This window comes from Bidens hawaiensis, unplaced genomic scaffold, assembly GCF_021521415.1.
Source record: "Bidens hawaiensis isolate Kalapana, Puna unplaced genomic scaffold, B.hawaiensis_p1.1 tig00018571_1, whole genome shotgun sequence".
Taxonomy (NCBI): domain Eukaryota; kingdom Viridiplantae; phylum Streptophyta; class Magnoliopsida; order Asterales; family Asteraceae; genus Bidens; species Bidens hawaiensis.
The window spans coordinates 376014-396033 of NW_027492813.1; positions in this window are offsets into that span (position 1 = coordinate 376014).

Sequence of the window (20020 nt, forward strand, 5' to 3'; positions counted from 1 at the left end):
TTTAGGCCGATTTGATGGTTAGGGTTTGTAGGCGCCGATCATACGATTCCGTGGGTACCAAAATCGAGTTATTTGGCTAAGAAACGAAGGAGTTATGGGCAAACAGATCTGCAGCGCGACAACTTCGCCTGCAAGATTAAGTTCGCTTGATGAACTTCGCCTTCAAGCGTAACTTCGCCTTCAAGCGTAACTTCGCCTACGGCTAAGTTCGCCTAAGGATAACTTCGCCTGAAGCCAAGTTCGCGTAAGGATAACTTCGCCTGAAGCCAAGTTCGCCTAAGGTTTAACTTCGCCTGAAGCCAAGTTCGCCTAAGGTTTAACTTCGCCTGAAGCCAAGTTCGCCTAAGGTTTAACTTCGCCTGAAGCCAAGTTCGCCTAAGGTTTAACTTCGCCTGAAGCCAAGTTCGCCTAAGGTTTAACTTCGCCTGAAGCCAAGTTCGCCTAAGGTTTAACTTCGCCTGAAGCTAAGTTCGCCCGAAGGGTTAACTTCGCCTAAAGCCAAGTTTGATTAGAAAATAAATTATAAAGCGATAAGTTAAAGTAAGCTAATACTAGGCCACCAGATTAGGTCAGGCGAGTATTGATACGTGTAACTTGTACAGTTAGCCGAGCTCAGTTAAAGAAGGGATTTACAGCTATCAGAAAAAGAAGCAGTATTCAGGTGAGTTTCTAGCCCCATTCCTTGTTATGTTTTCGGGGCTGTGTGCATACTCGATGTGTTGTTAATACATTTATCCTAAGTGATAAGTGTATGTCATATGTGATATGTGTGATAGATATGAATGATTGTTTGTCGGTACGCGAACGATCTTCGGATATTGCGCGTACTGTCAGGTTAAAAATAAAGGTACGAATATTATATATCGTAGATGTATGAATATTCAAATGAATACTTGTCGGGGCGTGAACGATCTTCGGATATTGCACGTAACGACAAGGGTTATGGTTGTTAATGAATGAGGTAAAGAATGCCTAGAGTGTTCTTATGTTATAATGTAAGTATGTGTGTATAGGTACACGAATGGTATGTGATATGTGTGATATGTATGAATGATTGCTTGATGGTACGTGAACGATCTTCGGATATTGTACGTACTGTCAGGTTGTAACGTTATAAATATGGTAAGTATGATATGTATGTTTATGTGTATGAACGTAATAAAGTTAATAAAAGAAGGAAATGACGGTTGTATGGTTGTATAGTCACGAAAAGGGTACCGAGCCCTAATAATACTCGAGGTAGGATGTATGGTTGTATGGTAACGAAGAGGGAATCGAACCCTACTAATATTCGAAAACCAAGGGACCAGACCCTTATAATATCTGCGATGTTAGGGACCAGACCCTTATAATATCTGTGATGTTAGGGACCAGACCCTTATAATATCTGTTATGTTAGGGACCAGACCCTTATAATATCTGTGATGTTAGGGACCAGACCCTTATAATATCTGTGATGTTAGGGACCAGACCCTTATAATATCTGTGATGTTAGGGACCAGACCCTTATAATATCTGTGATGTTAGGGACCAGACCCTTATAATATCTGTGATGATAGGGACCAGACCCTTATAATATCTGTGATGTTAGGGAATCGAACCCTTCTAATATTCGAAAACTAGGGACCAGACCCTTATAATATCTGTGAGGTTATAGGGCGAAAGGCTCTTTAAAACGTATGATTATGAATGTAAAGAAAGTATGTAAGTAAGAAAGAAAGTATGTAAGTAAGAAAGAAAGTATGTAAGTAAGAATGAAGGTATGAGTACTTATGTGTGTATGAAAGAAAGTTATGAGGTTAAGTACGTATGTATGTAAGAAGGTATTGCATGATATTGTATGATTAACTAGAACTCACTCAGCGTAGCTGACTTTTAGTATGCACGCAGGTGAGCTGATTATAGAGTTAGCATGAGGATGACACACGGCATGGATTGAACGGCTGGCATCTGAAGAAAGAAGTAAAGATGTTTTAAATATAAAGTTTTGTGTTATGGTATCAAAGAAAAGATTTAATGTTTGGTAACAAATGATTGATGTTTTATATTCCGCGAAAAGTTTTAATAAACTCTGATTTGAAGAACTGTGTTTATGAGTAAATCCGACGCTAAAGTAGGGTCACCGGGTTCGGGGACTTACAATCATGCATCTAACAATCACCAATGACTATCAAATACAAGTGGAATAATTATTAAAGCAAAAATTGGATTCAATTACGCATATATATCATGAACAAACCAATTAAAAACTTTACAAAAGCATCAAATCAACCAACGTCAAATACTAGTTCGTCAAACCATTAATATAACATAATACTCAACCAAAACCTAGGTAGTTCAAAGTATTTAGCTACTCCTAAAAAAATTATGAAACAAGAATAATATATAAATCACGGTTCATCGTAAAACAAATAAATATAGTTGAGCTACTAGCCTGTAAGCTTAAATTAATTCAACTGTCTACCTGCTTGCTTATTAATTCGCTTTTTCCTTTCTTGACTTTTTGCCGTGAGAATCAAAGGAGCAGGCAAGATGGCTGCTTATTTTTTTTTTCTTCTTCCTAACTCAGCCTCATGTTTCTTTTCTTTGTTTTTTTTGTTCTTCGGTTAATTGATTTCCGCCGCCACTTCCGTATGATCTCTCCCTCTATCTTTCTTAGGGTTATAATATAATAATAAATGTAGGGTTTTTTTAAAGCTTAAGCCCAATATATTTTATGTAAAACCCACATTAGTTTGTATGAGCCCATAATTAGATTTCTTAAAACCCACGTGAACTTCACTTCTGAATTTCTCCATCTCATTTTTTGCTTTAAACTCTTTTTATTCTTTTTGAACCTTCACGTTGTCTCTAATCTATAACAAACAAAAATAATTTTCTTTAGTCACCATTTTATTTGTTTACGACGCTATGCACATAATATTAAATGGTGTAATACACACAAATATTTAGACACCAAATCAACTTTATTATAAGTTGTTTAAAGTTTTCTCAATTGGTTTCAAGTTTAGAAAAAGAATGCTCTATATTAGCTTATAAACCTTTCAACCTTTAAATTTCAAATATGAACCTTTTAGGAGTAAAATACAATAAAAACTAACTTAAAACAACTTGAAAGTGTAGGAAACATTTATATGAATTATATATATTATAGAGCACATCAGAAGTGCTTGTTTCCCGAACTCTTGACACCAAGGTTCATGAAACCTAAGGATAAGCAATGCGCATATATCCAATCAGACGCTGGACCCGATTGCTTACCTGGAGAGTTCGGGAAGGGCATGAAACTTATTAGGCCAAAATGTACCACCCAAACGCCATCCGAGTCACCACTTTATGTTTTCAACCGTGATCATGTCCTCTTTGTGATAAGGATATGGTTGCATCCCTTAGGATGTCACACAAGTCATGGTGGTTCATGCAACGTGTGACTCCGACCCTCAATGTTTTACAATGTGTTTTAACCGGAAGTCTGTCAAATCGTGGTGATACACGAATACCCAGCTTTGTTTCGATTTATTTTCGAAATTTCGATTTTGTGTTGGAACATAAGAGTCCATGATGGTTCATGAAAACTCTAAGTTCCTCACAACACTTGTTATATTTATGGTTTTCATATTTTAACAAAATTTAACAAAGATTTCTTTTCTTTATATATATATATCATGCACTATTCTGAGTCTCACGATTTTCGTTACCCTTGTTCGCAGAATGGCTTCCCGTAACCTTAAGCGTCGATCATCTGGAACCTCTAGCCACAAGATAACTTCCCAAATCACTAAGCACTTGACAGCGGTCCTCCCTAATATCATGACCCAGATGCACCAGAACATCATAGCTAACGTTAACCCTCCTCCTATCCCGCCTTCAGCTCCCGTTGTGACCTTTAAAAACTTTACCGACGCTAAACCTACCTATTTCGATGGAACTCAAGGTGCCACTGTCCTACTTCAGTGGTACGAAAAGATGGAAAGCGTGTTTTACCAGATCGAATGTCTTGATGATAAGCGAGCCCGAATCGCTACATGTATGTTCGAGAAAGGCGCTCTTACATGATGGGTCAAGGAAAAGTCGACCCGCGGTACTAAAGCTTCCATGGCCTTGCCATGGAATGAATTAAAGGATCTCATGACCCGACAGTTTTGTCCTCCGAATGAGCTTATGAATTTGGAGGCTGAGTTTTGGAACCTTAAGCAAGAGGGTGGTGAGCACCCCGCTTACACCACTCGTTTCAACGAGCTAAGTGTGTTGGTAACGCATCTCGTCACCTCCGATTCGCGTGCCATCAAGAATTACATTAGGGGACCACCGAGGCAAATCCAAAAAACCCTGTAAAACGTAAAACTTTAGTGGTTAAAAAACAAAAGGTCATGATGTAAGGCCCCCCGACTCAGGTGCCCTACTTTCTCGCTGGTTGGATTTACCCATTCACATAATTCGTAAAATCAGAGTTAATTAAAACATTTCACGGAAATAAAAGTCATTCATTCATACATATCATAAACATCTTGTCTTAAAATAACATAACATAAGTCATAAACACAAAACATAAATGACACGGGTGTCTTCTCTTCATAACGATGCCAGTCTTCCTCTTATTGCCACGTGTCCTCATCAAGCAGCTGGTCTCATTCTACTTGCCTGTGTGCATATTAAAAGTCAGCTACGCTGAGTGAGTTCTAGTTAATTAACATACATTACATTCACTTACTTACTAATATGCGTCCGAAGATATGTATTAACACTTACCTGTTCATTTATTATTCAAACATACATTCATACATTTATACTTCTTGCTGACTACATACCTCGGATACTTTAAAGATCCGGTCTTCACATACCTTGGATATTATAAGGGTCCAGACCCTACATACCTCGAAATTAATAAGGATCCGGCGTCCTACATACCTTGGATATCCTCAGATTCCAGTCCCTATTACCTTGGATATTATAAGAGTCCAGACCCTGTATACCTTGTTTATTATTAGGGCCCGGTGCCCTCTAACATACCATACCATTCTACCATCGTCACATTATCTTTCTATTTCCTTCAATCATAACTAATATAACAACTACGTGCATACTAGTTAAACAATCCATATTATTCACATTCATACTCAACATATATCTAATATACACTTACCATTTAAGTTAAGTGTATAAATCTAAACACATCGTAGTATGCACACAGCCCCGAAAACATAACACATAAAATGGGCTAGAACTCACCTGGATCCTGTTAAGTTCACCATTAATGGTAATTCCTTTCTTCAACTGTGCCCGACTAACTGTTAATAACGTACACGTGTTAACCTCCATAATCTCTTGTCATTCATTTCTTTAGTTAACGGGTGTTTTGGTCAAAAACTAACAACAATGTTTTCGTAACCAAATTAGTAATCGGGACTAGGTGCTTGTATGAAATGAACGTAAAAGTGCTTGATCACAAGGATTTGTTGCGAGGAAAAAACCCGTTATCCTTAAGATAACAAGAAAAAAACCCTGGGCAGTGAAAACTATCACCACCGGTTTATTAATAATAAAGATGATTACAATTGTGAAGCTCAAACTTGATCGTGATTACAAGGAATGTGAGTACTAGTAAGTTCTCGGGTGCTAGAGTGTGTGTTATGATCCGGTTTTGAGATCTATTCATACAAAAATAAAACTAACAAGAAGTCCTATATTTAAGGAAACTCTTAGACTAAATCAATTAGCCGTTAATTCCGTTAGATAGCATGTTTCCTTAGTTGTCACGCTCCAATAACAGTAAGTGTGAATTCTTAGGAGATCAAGCAACGGCCTTTGAAATGATAAACATGGAAAGTAGCAAATATCGTGTTAATTATATAATGTAATTAGGATACCAGTTACCTTTGAGTATACCGCATCTTGGATTCGTCCTGAACATAATCTTTGTTGAGGATGCTAAAAATCCGTGCGCTATCAATTGTCCCAAAATTTTAATAGCTGTAGATAGGCATTACAGCTGTAAAATTTTTGAATTTCAAATCTTTGCATGTGTGGTAGATTGTTGATACACGTGTCACTCATCCGTTCTTTGGGTAAACCGTAGGCCGGCCTTATAATTACTTGGATGGATAATATTTCCATTCATCTTCTTCTTCTATCCAGGTAACTTTTCTTTTCTTTCTTCTTAAATCATGAGTCCTAAACTTCGTCCTTCCGGAATTGAGGATTTTATGTCTCAGAATCTCCTCGCAAGTCCTGCGAATGAGATATGTATCTTTGGCAATACTGATATCGCGAATCTTCGGTCTCGGGGTTGTTTCCCGCTGGAACTCTTTTCAGACCATTTGATGCCGCCCTTTCTTCCGATTGTGTTTCAAAAACCTAGATCTGCTTTCCGTTTTTGCTGTTTAAAATCGGTTTTTCCTATCCATTTCCTACCTTTACCACTGAGTTCTTTTCAAGAACTGGTCTCTGTTACGCCCAAACCATGCCCATGGTTTAGAGGACTTTGTTTGTTTTGGAGAGACTAATTGCTGACCATGCCCTAGATCTTACCCTATCGGAGCTTGCTTCTGTACATGACCTTTGCAGCCATGGGTCTTTAAGATATCTTCTGAGAATTAAATCTGGTCGATCTCCATTGGTTCTGAAAAATACCCAGAATAATGACCAGTGGAAGAGACAATATTTCTTTGTTAGGAGAGATTCTCTTCCACAGCCTGATACTCTTCCTTATCTCTGGGTTTCCAAAAGTAAGATACTTTATCTTGAATATATATCGATATCTTTTGTGACTGATGTGTTTTCTTTTGTTTCTGCAGCTTTGAAGTTCTTTCAAATCGCTCCTCCCACCAGAGAAACTGAGGATAAGCTCGCATCCTTCTTTCTTATTGACGAGGAGGAAAGGACGTTTTATCTTCAGTCAAGCTTTCAAGAACCATCTCCATCCTCGTGTTCCGTTATGTCTGGTAAAGAATGTTTAAAATGTTAGAATGAATATTTTAAAGATTAGGGATACTAACCTGTGTATTTGTAGGCAAGCATGCTTCTGCGTTTGCTCTTGAAGATATTGATAGCATGGTATCCACCCGAAGCATCATCAAGAAGGAAAATGTCCCCAGCTCTATCCCTCAACCTGAAGGCATCCGCGCTAAGGGCTCTAAGAAGCAGAAGAGTCAAGAGACCAGTGAATCCGTTCCCGTGCACGACGTCGACTTCCATGACGCCGTGAATAAGACTCAGCAGGTATCTCTTTCAGTTTGTCATGATCTTCTATATTTTGAAGATAATTTATATTGAGGATTCTTTATCCTTGTAGGGCCTTGAGTATCTTTCCTCCCGGTTTGCCACCATGAGCCTCGAACTCCAAGAAGCCAACACTCGCATCTCCGAACTGATGAAGATAGGAGTCACAAAGACCAATCTTTTTGATAAGAAGACTAAAGAGCTGGAAGACGCGAAACTGGAGTTGTCACTGGCCAAGAAGGAGTTGATCCATCAAGAAGCTGCACGCTTGGTAAAGGTTTACGAGGCTATGGAGGGGGCGAAAAAGTCTGTTGTTGTTTCCGTATTTCAATCCCGGCTCAAGATGGCTAAAGAGGCGAAGAATGCTGGTCTGGATACTCCCTTCTTGGATGTAGCTGGTTGGGAGAAGATACTGGCTTAGCTTGATAGGGAGACGGTGGATGAAGCTAGTCCAAGCGGGACGGAGAAGTTTGCGAAGGAGGCAGTGGATGTGGCGATCAAGAGAGCGGTGAAGGCTGTTGGTGATGAGGTGCAATTGGGCAGTGATGGCGGTAAAGAAAAAGCTAGAGCCCAATTTTTTAAGGTTTTATGTGTTTATGGTTTGATGTTGGGTTGTAATGGTTGTGCAACAATTTACTTTTCTGTTGTTTGAACAATAGTATGCTTAGGATATTAGGATACATAGGTGGAGGGATCTTGACTTTCTAAGACGAAGCCCATGTTATCTTGACTTTTGAACATCTGGCAATATACGGGTGGAGAGATCTTGGCTTTTCAAGATGAAACCCGGGTGTTGTCTTTTTAATTTCCTGCACTTATGATTAGTAATAACATAATCTTTTGGCCTTAAGCATTGTGTCTGTTACTTTTACATAACTTATCTGAATAAGTTCTAGTTAAAATATTACATATATTTCATTTTCTGAGACAAGTCACTTTGGCGATAACGTATCTTGAAAATATGTTTCTCAAACATTTTGAGGATTATATATTTTTAAGACTTTTAATAAAACATTTTGAGATTTAATGTATTATGATCATAAAATGTTTTAACGATTATATATTTTTAGAAAACATAATCAAAAGAATTATTAGGAACCGATAAAAAATATCTTAAGGATAATATATCCTTATTCCTTGTGTGAGTTATCACAATCGAACCAAAAGATCATACTTTGAAGTATTAATCAAGTGATAAAGCTAAGTGTAAAGAGTACCTTTGCGGAGATTATTTATGAATCTAATGGGCTTACATGTGATGTCCCCCACCGTTGATCTTTTTAAGTATCAAGCTTCTGGGATTTTGCTAAGTTAAAAGCGACTTAGTAACCTTCTTAGATTTAGCGATCTGTCAAAACAAAGTTAGATAATTCTGGCGACAAAGCCCATTAACTGGCGATAAATCCTTTTTACTGACGACTAGGCCTTTACTTTAGAGACATGGAAATGTCTAAACTTGAAATAAAACTGAGGAAGGTCCCAAATGCATGGGCATGATTATGCCAAGACTTTAGATAACACGGACGTTTTATAAACCTTAGATAACATGAAAATGTTATAAACCATATGTGTGACACGTCTGCCACTTATCTTAAGGATACGGTATATAGCCAACAACAGATGAATTGTCAGCTGGTCTGGTCAGCCTGCCTCGAACTATACCAGATTCATTGTGCGCTCCAGGTGTCGTTAGAAAGGTGAAGACCTTTAAACCTTTTGAGATATCCGAGATATCATATTCGTGCGCCCCTGGCGTTCGTTGGAAAGATGAAGACCTTTAAACCTTGTGGGATATCAGGTATATCATATTCGTGTGGGAGGTGATCAGCCTCTGACTATTGTCGAGATAACGTATCCTTAGGATAACTGCAAAACACTAAGCTCTTGATGAGGGGTGGGTGCCAGCTAACACCCCTCCGATGCTTAAGTCAGTAAACTTGATTTAGGGACAATAAAGTTAAAAGATGTAAGAATAGAAAAGGGAACAAACATACCAGTTAAGTACACTAAAAAATACGCCTTGATATGGATAGCATTCCAAGCCCTTGGTATAGGAACACCTTCCATAGTGATTAACCTGTAGGCCCCTTTTCCTGCCTCTGAATCAATCGGGTAAGGTCCTTCCCACTTTGGAGCTAGCTTTCCATCTGCTGGGTTAGTGGTATACTGAAATGCTTTTCTTAATACCATGTCTCCTACTTGAAATCTTCGAATTTTGATATTCTTGTTGTAGGACTCGGCTATTTTTTGTTGGTATGCAGCCATTCTGATTCTGGCGAGATCTCTGAGTTCATCAATGGTATCCAGATCTTCGGTAAGATTTTTGTTGTTGGACTCAGTATCCTGGATACTGGTTCTTGCTGTGGGGATCATCATCTCTATTGGGATAACAGCTTCGGCCCCAAACACCAAGGAGAAGGGTGTTTGTCCCGTTGCATTTTTTGAAGTGGTTCTATCGGCCCAAAGAACAAATGGTAGTTCCTTGACCCATTTTCCCTTCTTGGACCCCAATTTCTTCTTCAGATTGTTGATGACGATCTTGTTACTGGATTCCGCTTGCCATTAGCTTGAGGATGTATTGGAGTTGAAATCACCATCTTGATTCCCCAACTTTCACAAAAGTTGGTTGTTCTTCTTCCGATGAACTGTGATCCATTGTCACAAACAATCTCTGTTGGGATACCAAATCTTGTTAAGATGTTGCGTATGATGAACGAGATCACATCCTTTTCTTTGACTTAAACAAATGCCTCTGCTTTGATCCACTTGGAGAAGTAATCTGTCATGGCCAACATAAAGACCTTTCCACCAGGAGCTTTGGACAGCTTACCCACAATATCCATTGCCCATTTCATAAATGGCCACAGAGATATGATAGGATATAATGGTTTGGCTGGTTGATGAAATATGTTGCTATGTCTTTGGCAAGCATCACACTTTTTCGAGAAATCCATTGCAACTCTCCTCATTGTTGGCTAGAAGTAACATGTCCTTAGTATCTTGGATGCTAAGGCTCTGCCCCTAGTGTAGTTTCAACATTCACCTTCGTGTATGTCTTTAAGGACTTCTTGTGCTTCTTGATATTCCAAACATCTCAAGTATGGACCTGCAAGTGATTTTCTATTCAAAACATTATTTAAGACAATGTATTGGGTTACCTTCATTCGGAAAGCTCTGGGATTTTCCCTTTCTGGGATCTTGTTATCCTGAAGATACCGTATTATGGGATTGGTCCAAGATGCTGGATTATCCATAGAATTTGAATTTTCTAAGACTTCAAGGTTCTCCTTTGTTGTTGGAGTCAAGATATGCACGATAGGTATCTTGACATCTCCTGGTATCTTGAGAGCTGATGCCAAGTTTGCTAAGGCATCTGCTTCAGTGTTCTCTTCTCTTGGTACCTGCACTATGTCAAGTGTCTCGAAACACATAGCTAATTGCTTAACTGTTTCTAAATATTTCGCTAACTTTTCTGCATTCGCTGCATAAGAGCCATTGAAATGGTTAGCTAATAACATATAATCAACATAAACTTGAAGATACCTGACCTTCAGATTCTTAGCTAATTGCAAACCAGCTATTAAGGCTTCATATTCAGCCTCATTATTAGTAGTCTGAAATTCACAAGATATTGATAGAGGTATAATGTCCCCCTGTGGCGATTTTATTAGGATACCTAGACCTGTTCCTCTTATGTTGGAGGCGCCGTCAGTATGTAAGGTCCAACTTTCCTTGACCTCCAATTGTTGAACTTCCATTTCAACTTCTTCAAGTATATCCTGGCTAATATCAGCCATAAAGTCGGCAAGTGCTTGAGAATTGATGGTTGTCCTTGGCTTATATAAGATATCATATGCACTAAGTTTTACAGCCCATTTTGCCATCCTACCTGACATTTCTGGTTTTCTCAAAACAGCTTTAATAGGATAGTTAGTTTTTACATGTATAGCATGAGTTTCAAAGTAATGTCTTAGTTTAGTTGAAGCCATTATAAGTGCTAAAATTAACTTTTCAAGATAAGAATACCTGGATTCAGCATCTAGTAGGTTTTTACTTACATAATATATTGGATGTTGATGACCTTCATGATCCTTGACCAAGACGGCACTGATTGCACTCCCAGAAACGGCTAAGTATAGGGATAAAGGCTCATCATCAACTGGCTTCATTAGGAGTGGTGCTGAGGATAAGTATTCCTTCAAGGATACCAATGCCATTTCTTGCTTCTCTCCCGATTCGAACTTTTGATTCTTCCTCAGGATATCATAGAAGTCTTTACACTTCTCTGAAGATCTTGAGATGAATCTGTTGAGAGCAGCTATTCTTCCGGTCAACCTTAAGACATCTTTGACATTCCTTTGTGATTTGATATCCAGGATAGCCTTGATCTGCTCTGGGCTTGCTTCTATTCCTTTTTTGGTGACCATGTATCCCAGGAATTTTCCGGCTTTGACCCCAAAGTGACACTTGGCTGGATTCAGCTTCATGTTGTATTCATCTAGGATATCAAATGTTGTTGCCATGTCTTTGAGATGATCCTTGGCCTTTTTTGACTTCACAACCATGTCATCTATGTAGACTTCCATCGTGTCCCCCAGTTGGTCTTTGAACATCATGTTGACGAGCCTTTGGTATGTCGCACCTGCATTTTTAAGTCCAAAAGGCATTGTAGTGTAACAGTATATACCTGTGGGAGTCATGAAGGCCGTGTCTTCTTGATCTGAAGGCTCCATTTGAATCTGTTGAAATCCTGAGGATGCGTCCATGAATGTTAGCAGCTCGTGGCCAGCAGTTGCATCCACCATTGAGTCAATGTGCGGGAGTGGGAATGGGTCTTTTGGACAGGCCTTATTCAGGTCTGTGAAGTCCACACACACTCTCCATTTTCTATTTTTTTCTGTACAACAACTAGATTGGCCAACCATTTAGGATATTGGACTTTTCTTATCATCTTGGTTTTGAGCAGCTTCTGCACCTCTTCTTGTATGATAGCATTTCTCTCAGGAGCAAACTTCCTTCGCTTTTGATGTACTGGCCTGAAAGATTTGTCTATACCAAGTTTATGAGTGATTATAGATTTTGATATATCTGACATATCTTCATGTTTCCAGGCGAAGGTAAAAGCTCTCTTCTTTAGAAAGGATATCAATTCCATCTCAATATCCTCAGGAATACTTGGTCCTAACAATACTTTGACTTTAGTATCCTGAGGATCCAAAGATACTTCCTTTACATCCTGCTCTCTTGCTTGCAGGACCTTCCCTGGATGTTTCTGTAATTGCTATGCTTGAGTAGGCTTTGTAGTCCACTTCATTGATAAAGCATAACATTCCTTGGTATCTTGTTGATCACTCTAAATTTTGATGACTCCCCAAGGACTTTGGAGTTTCACACACTGATGGTAGATTGTGGGTACTGCCTTCATGCTGTGGATCCAGGGCCTGCCTAAAATCACATTACAACAAAATAAAGAGTCAATTAGTTCCCTCAATATATATTGGAAGTTTGATTTCTCCCAAGGTGTTCTTGGTTTTGCCACTGAAACCGACAAGGACTGAGGATTTCGGGATGATTTTCGTTTCCGGGATATCCATTTTCTTCAAGGCATCCATCTGGATAATGTTTACAGAGCTTCCTCCATCTATGAGTATCATGCGCACAAAACAGTTAGCTATACATAAAGTGATTACCAAGCCGTCGTGGTTGGGATCCACAAGGTCACATCTATCCTCCTCATCGAAGGATATGATTCTTTGAGTTGTCAATGTGGAAGTGCGGAGAGGTCTTTCTCCGTTATCCATCTTCGTCTCTCTAGAACGTTTCTTGGCTGCTGAATACGAGGTCCCACAGATGTCAGATCCTCCCGAGATAAAGGATACCACCTTAGCCCCGGGTGGGGAGAAGGTGCCCTTTCAGGTATCTTAACAGGATCCTGACTCTTATTCTTATTTCTTCCAAATAGTTCCTTTAGGTGTCCCTTACTGAGAAGGTACCCTATATCCTTCCGGAGTGCTATACAATCGTCTGTCCGATCGCCAAAGTCTTCATGTAATGCACACCATTTTGACTTGTCTTTGTTTGATCCGGGCTTCTCATTCTTCTTAGGCCATCTGGCCTTGTCACCTAAATCCTGCATGGCACAAATTACACCACCAATATCAAGGTTAAAGCAATATTCAGATATTTTAGGATATTCTTCGTCTTCTTCAACAGCGTTGATCTTAGGATTATCTTGCTTGGAATAAGGCTTTGTCCTAAAGAACTTTTGGGGCGAGTCTGATTTCCTGTTGGTAGACTCGTACTTTGGGATAACCAAACCTCCATGAGCCTTCTTATCATCTTCCAGCCGAATTTATCTCAACGCCCTGTTTCTGACTTCATCTAGATTCCTGCATCGAGTCATGACGAGGTCATCATAAAAAGGAGAACCCTTCCTAAGTCCCATCTTGAAGGCTTCAACAGCAGCCGCCATATCAAGGTTGGGGATTTCCAAAGCTTCCCTACTAAATCTGATTATGTAATCCCTTAGGGATTCATTGCTATGCTGAACAATTCTAATAAATCAACTGTCATTTTCTCAAAAGATCTACTACAAGAAAATTGATTATTAAACAAGTTAATTAAATGAGCAAAGGAAGTGATAGTATTGGAAGGAATACTTAATAACCATTTGAGGGTCGGCCCTGTTAGTGTTGAACCAAACCCTTTACATAGACTAGCTTCTTTGATTTCTACGGGGATAGGGTTGACCTCCATCCTTTCTCTGTATTGAGCTACATGCTCCTTAGGATCCGTAGTGCCATCAAAAAGTTTCATGTTGGGCGTCTGGAATTTCCTGGGGATCTCCACGTCGCATATGGGCTAAGTGAAGCTGGAAAGTTTGTGACTGCCCGCTGGAACTTCAGCTATGGGACGGATTATCCCGGGGATACTGGAAATCATATCTTTCATCTTCTGTAATTCCCTGGCTATATCGGGGGATATCCCCTTGTCCTGCACAGATCCACGGTTAGTGTATAAATTAGAATTAAGTAAACTGTTACCGGGATCTTGGTTAGGTCTCTGGTATCCTGAGCTTGGGTGGTTAATTCCTCCATTGATGGTATCCCCAGGATAAGGCGGTACCTGCATAGAGATGTCATCTCCAACATGCACTTCCGAGGACACCATAGGGTATCCTGATGAGAATATTGATGTGTGTCTAATAACCCTATAATAATGACCCTCACAACTAAGCTTTAATATTAAAACGAAAATCCTAAAACCACACACAACCGGCAAGTGTACCGATCGCAAGTAGTATAGACCTAGGAAGTCCGAGTATCGAAGACATGGACACGTAAGACGCTAACGATTACTAATCCTAGACAAGACCTACCTTAGAATAATATTTAATTGATTTTTGAATTCTTTTAACTAAACTGAACTAACTAGACTAACTGACAAAACTTACCAAAAATAGAAAACTTAACAAAAAACTAACTGAGTTGACTTCGGATGGAGAAAAACGTCTACCTAGGTCTGAATCAAATTGAAGGCCTAACAAGCTAATGGATTGAATGACTTCAAGACACCGGTCCCTAAAGATGACACGACTAAGGATCGCTCGGGCTCACTGGATTACCTCTCGGTCTCACTCAACAAGCCTAAACTACCCAAAATTTCCAGCCCTTAAACACAACCTATTTCATGTCTAAATCAAACTTTACAATAACAATTCAAGTCTATCAATCAAACAATCCATAAAACCTATCAAACACTAACAAGAATCATCATTCCTAGGTAGAACTAACAAGTTTAGCCGAGAATCATTTTTGGACAGCAGCAAACAATTAATAAACACATCATTAATCTCATACCAAACATCTTAACAATCATCCAATGATCAATAACAATCATAAACACTTCAATCTCTAACACAATTATAAAACAAATTAACAATTGATCAACAAAATAAAGTTTGATGAACAAAGTAATGAATGAAAGGATATGGAGATGTTCCGGGCTGCTGTTTGCTGCTGTAATCTGATGGTAAACGATCACAGAGGCTTGTTCTTGCTTGTTCTTCCTTCCCTAGCCGCCACAAGCTCCAACCCAAGCTCCGCAAAACTTTTTTTCTTTCTCTTTTTTGTTGGCGATCGCAGGAGCTGCTTGCTGCTAGGGTTTTTATTTTTTTCTTTTTATGTTATAATATGTAGGTTCCCAGCCGGATCAACACAGGATTATCCCGTAACACGAGGGTGCGGAATCCCCTACGTATACGATACGAGTGTTTAGACGAGAGACACGTAAAGGAACACGTAACACGTAAGACAAAGGTTACTTTTCTATTAGAGGTGAATGCCAATCACACCGAAACCCTACTACGTCTTACAAGACGAACACTCCAAAAACCTTAGCAACTAATGGCGCAAGTTAGGTTAATATATCACGACAACTTCGCCTAACACCCTAGGCGAAGTTGTCCCTAACTTCGCCATAACAGAAGTTCGCCAAAACCAAACCAAACTAACTAGTTTATCAAGACAAAACAAACATCATAATGATTACGGACACGATAAACTCGAGACAAATGAACTACTGGCACAATGCACCAACAGACTCCCCCTTGGCAGTAGCTTCATTTCTCTTATATCTTCGTCTCGTCATGTAATCCAAAAAGCCGTACCTTCCATCTTCAAGCATGTACACCTTGTCTCACACAAACTGAGACCACCCTTTGATATTTCTTCGCTTCATCTTTCCAAGCAGGAATATAAAAAATCTACTTTTCGTTTAGTACCTGCAAATCAGCTTGAGACAAATTAACCAAGTGCATAGGATCATACACCCTTAAGATCTCCTGTTCATCTTGATCTTCCATCACGGCTTCAGCAGTTTGGCAATCAACATACCACCATTTAAGATCTTTTAACACATCTTGAGGCATAGTCTTCATTGGAACTTCTTTCATACAATGAATCGGTTTGTGCTTCATCACCATCCAGGGCTTGCCATCAGCCTGCATTCCTCGATCTGTATCTTCAACCAACTTCCCCTTTTGAGGCTTCAACAACTCAAACTTTTTCTCCTTAACAACTTCACTCCACACTATTTTACCAACCTAACTAGCAAAGTTGTCCCCACTCCTATTAATCAACCTTAAACGAGCCAAGTCCTTCACCTCACACTCACGTAACGTATTGAATGATCTCAACTTCTTAGCAAAATACTGAATCCCATCATATCTTTTCACCACAAATACTTTTAGTTGATCATCATACAACCAACAGATAATACCTTTTTTCGATTCAGCATACCCTTTAATATTATAACTCTTTTTGAACATCGTTGGTACCACTGGCTTCTTTGTTTTGTTAAACCAATGAGCATATTCTTCTTTCCACCGTGGCTGTTCCTCCCACTCAGAATCACCCGACATATTATCATCTTGACCCACACGTTCTTGACATGGAATATCATGTTCAACACTATCATCAGGTATCTCACCTTCCTCTAAGCCACTGTCAATCTCAATCTGTTCACCAAGATTTTCAATCTCACTAAGAGGCAACACATCTTCATCCATATCTTCCTCATCATCCACCACAACAGTTTCACCACTTGTACTGCCAGATGGATCAGTAGCTTCATCATCCACCACAACCGTCTCACCACTTGCACTGCCAGATGGACCAGTAGACTCCCCCTAAGATGTGGAAGCTCCAAGAGTTTGTTCAGTTCTTGGCAGCTCACCACCTGCATCTTTCGAAGCATTGGGATCATCATCTCTGTCCTCTCTCCTCTTGGTTCTCAACTCATCCCTTTTGCAACTGGTCTCCCCATGAGATGCTAAGAACTGTTTAAGCGTATCAAAAAGTTTACCATGTTCAATAAGAAGAGATGACTGAATTTAGTTCTCAGCCACTAGCCGTTGAAGAGTTTATGTTATTCACAGAAGACAAACGTATAAAATAATATAAAATAAACATAAGAAAAATAGCATTGACAGGATCAAATTTCAGTCTGTAGAGAACCCAGCATGTTTAAGAAAAGATCCGAACATGGAATCATACTGATTAAGAGGCTGTCACACAGATCCATGTTCATCATTATTATGACATAGAGAAACAGGTTGAAGGCAGATATAAAACTTAGCATGATTCACATTGCTTCAGTGATACGGATTAGGTTCAATTAGGCTCAAAATTTAGATGGACATCACTTAAGGAACTGTGATGCCTCCTATCTATTCTCAAGGCGTATTTGGCTTTCTCCATATCACCCCGAGTTGACTTCGACCTGTAGTGTCTGATTTAAACAATGTACATCTTGCACAAGACTCAGTTGTTGCCTCATCCTTGTTGTTTTAGACTTTGTGAATTTCAAAGGCAATAAGACATAATAATCCCTTTTTTTAGAACTATAACAAACACCTACAAATCCCGAATCTGGATCACTGCAGAAGGATAACACAATATACGCGGGAATCAAGACACTAACGGGCTCGTGTATGACTAGGTAATCACTTTTCTGCCTATCATTCGGAGAGATATATGTGGAGACATGCACATTTCAAAATGACCCTCCACAGTAAATCGAGCAGATTTAATTTGTATCACATTTACTTTTACGCACCATGGAAAGCTACCGTACCAAACAATGACTGTTCTAAAGTCTTTTAAGCCTAATAACTTCACCCATTAGGCACACAAAATCAGTTCATCTATCATTTTACAAAGGTTGGATCAATTTTCAATTTAACATCAATTTTGAAGCTTCATGAGAAGCTATAGACTGAAAAAGTATATCATGTCCCCTTTAAGAAAAGGTTTTATATTCAGACGCCCTGATCACTTCCAAGTCTTTGGGTAAATGGCTATCCCAAAAATCCAGTGGATTAGCAGGACCAAACACATACACATATGTGTCCCTCCAACTTAGTGTAACTAACATAATTTTCAGCGAAGGAATAAAAACTCATCACAACCGCCCCAGTGGCTTTCAGTTATAAGGTTAATGGCTATCATTTGAATCTACACATAGATACAAGGACCAAACATATTCAAGAACATGTCCTTAAAACTTGAGCGACCGACATAATTTTCAGCGATAGTGAAGTTTTTTTTTTATTTTTTTAGGTTAAAGACAAAAGGAAAAACATGGTTACTCGGGATTGATCATCCCATTAAGGTCAATAAGGTTTTAAAAACGGGACCGGTCAAAAGCTTTTGTAAAAAGATCGGCAAAATTATCCAGTGAATCAACCTTTTCAAGCACGATTAATTTCTTCTCAGCACAATCCCGTATGAAATGATGACGAATGTCAATATGTTTTGTTTTACTATGTTTTACGGGATTGTTAGTTACTGAGATAGCAGCAGTGTTATCAATGCAAATAGGAGTTGTGCTTTAATCTTCCACAAAATCTGAGAGACGCTCAGAAGATTGTGCTTTAACTCTTCCACAAAATTAACCTTCTCCAACTTGATTTTCCCATTAGTAACAGTACCGACTCCAGAAATTCTTCCTCCACTTTCCCTGCAAAACTAACTCTTCCTCCTTGTACAGCTTTCAAATCACGTAACAAATTCTTGTTACCAGTCATGTGCCGGGAATAGCCAATGTCAACAACCCACATGTTGTTCACAGCCCTGTTCGACTGTTCCTGCACAGTTAAAGAAACGAATTAAAAGCGGGGGACCCAAGCCCTTCTGGTCTTGAGTTGGTCAAACCTGTCAAACGGCATCCAACTCCTTGGTTGCCCAAAGTTCCCTTGAGGGAGGTTTTCATTTGATCTGAATGGAAGATTTCTAGAAAACTGATTATGAGGCCATCCATACATCCTTGATTTTCTAGCATTAATGGATTCGAAGTTACCCATTCTATGATTAACTGAGAAAAAACGAGGTTGGTTTCTTTGAAATCTTAAATTTGTCCAACGATTAAAGTTGGAGGCATTAGAATTTTTACCCGTACCAGTTTAGTGTTCGTTCCATTTTCAGCTTTGGTTGGCCTCAAATTTTTATATTTCTTCCTCTTCAGCGGACAGTTGCTGACAAAGTGACCTACCTTGTTACATCGAAAACAGCTTTTGTTCGGACAATTAATTTTCTTTGGACAATCTGTGTCTATCCGAACATTCTTTTCAGAAGTTGCAGCAGAGGATGAAGTTACTTCAGTGACAGTTTGTTTCACATAAGGGGGAACGAATGGGTTTAGAGAAGATTTCGTTTTGCTAAAAGTATCACTCTCCCCCTTCTGAGTAACACAACTTCATCATCCACTTTGCGAATGTTCACAGACTCCTTATGCGTGGAGTCTTGATCCAAAACTGACGATTCTGTCTGAACCGATTCATTAACATCTTTATTGTGGTTCTCATGATTGCTCAATTTAACGTTGGTGTTGCTTGATTGAACTCTAACGGGTGAGTCGATGGAGCTGAAATTTCCCGTTACTGTCTGATCAAGTTTAACAAAGACAGGTGGCTGATTACAAGGATTATAAGTGTAGTTATTGTTAAAAGGTGGTGGAACTTCATTGTATCCAATTCCTCCTTTATCGTTAGGAGAACGTTGAACACTTAGGACATGATTTAGCATCATTGAAGAGTTCCTAAACTGTTCAAGTTTTTTGTTTAGTTCCACTACTTTCACTTGATAATCAGCTATCTGTTTGTCCTTTTCAGCAATAAGTTTGGTTTTTTCTTCCACAACTTCATAACTTAGATCGATTACTTGGATTTTCTCAGCTAATGTTGCCTTAAGGCATCTTATATCTTTTTCACCAGCATTAATTTTGACTGAGTAACTGTTTTCCC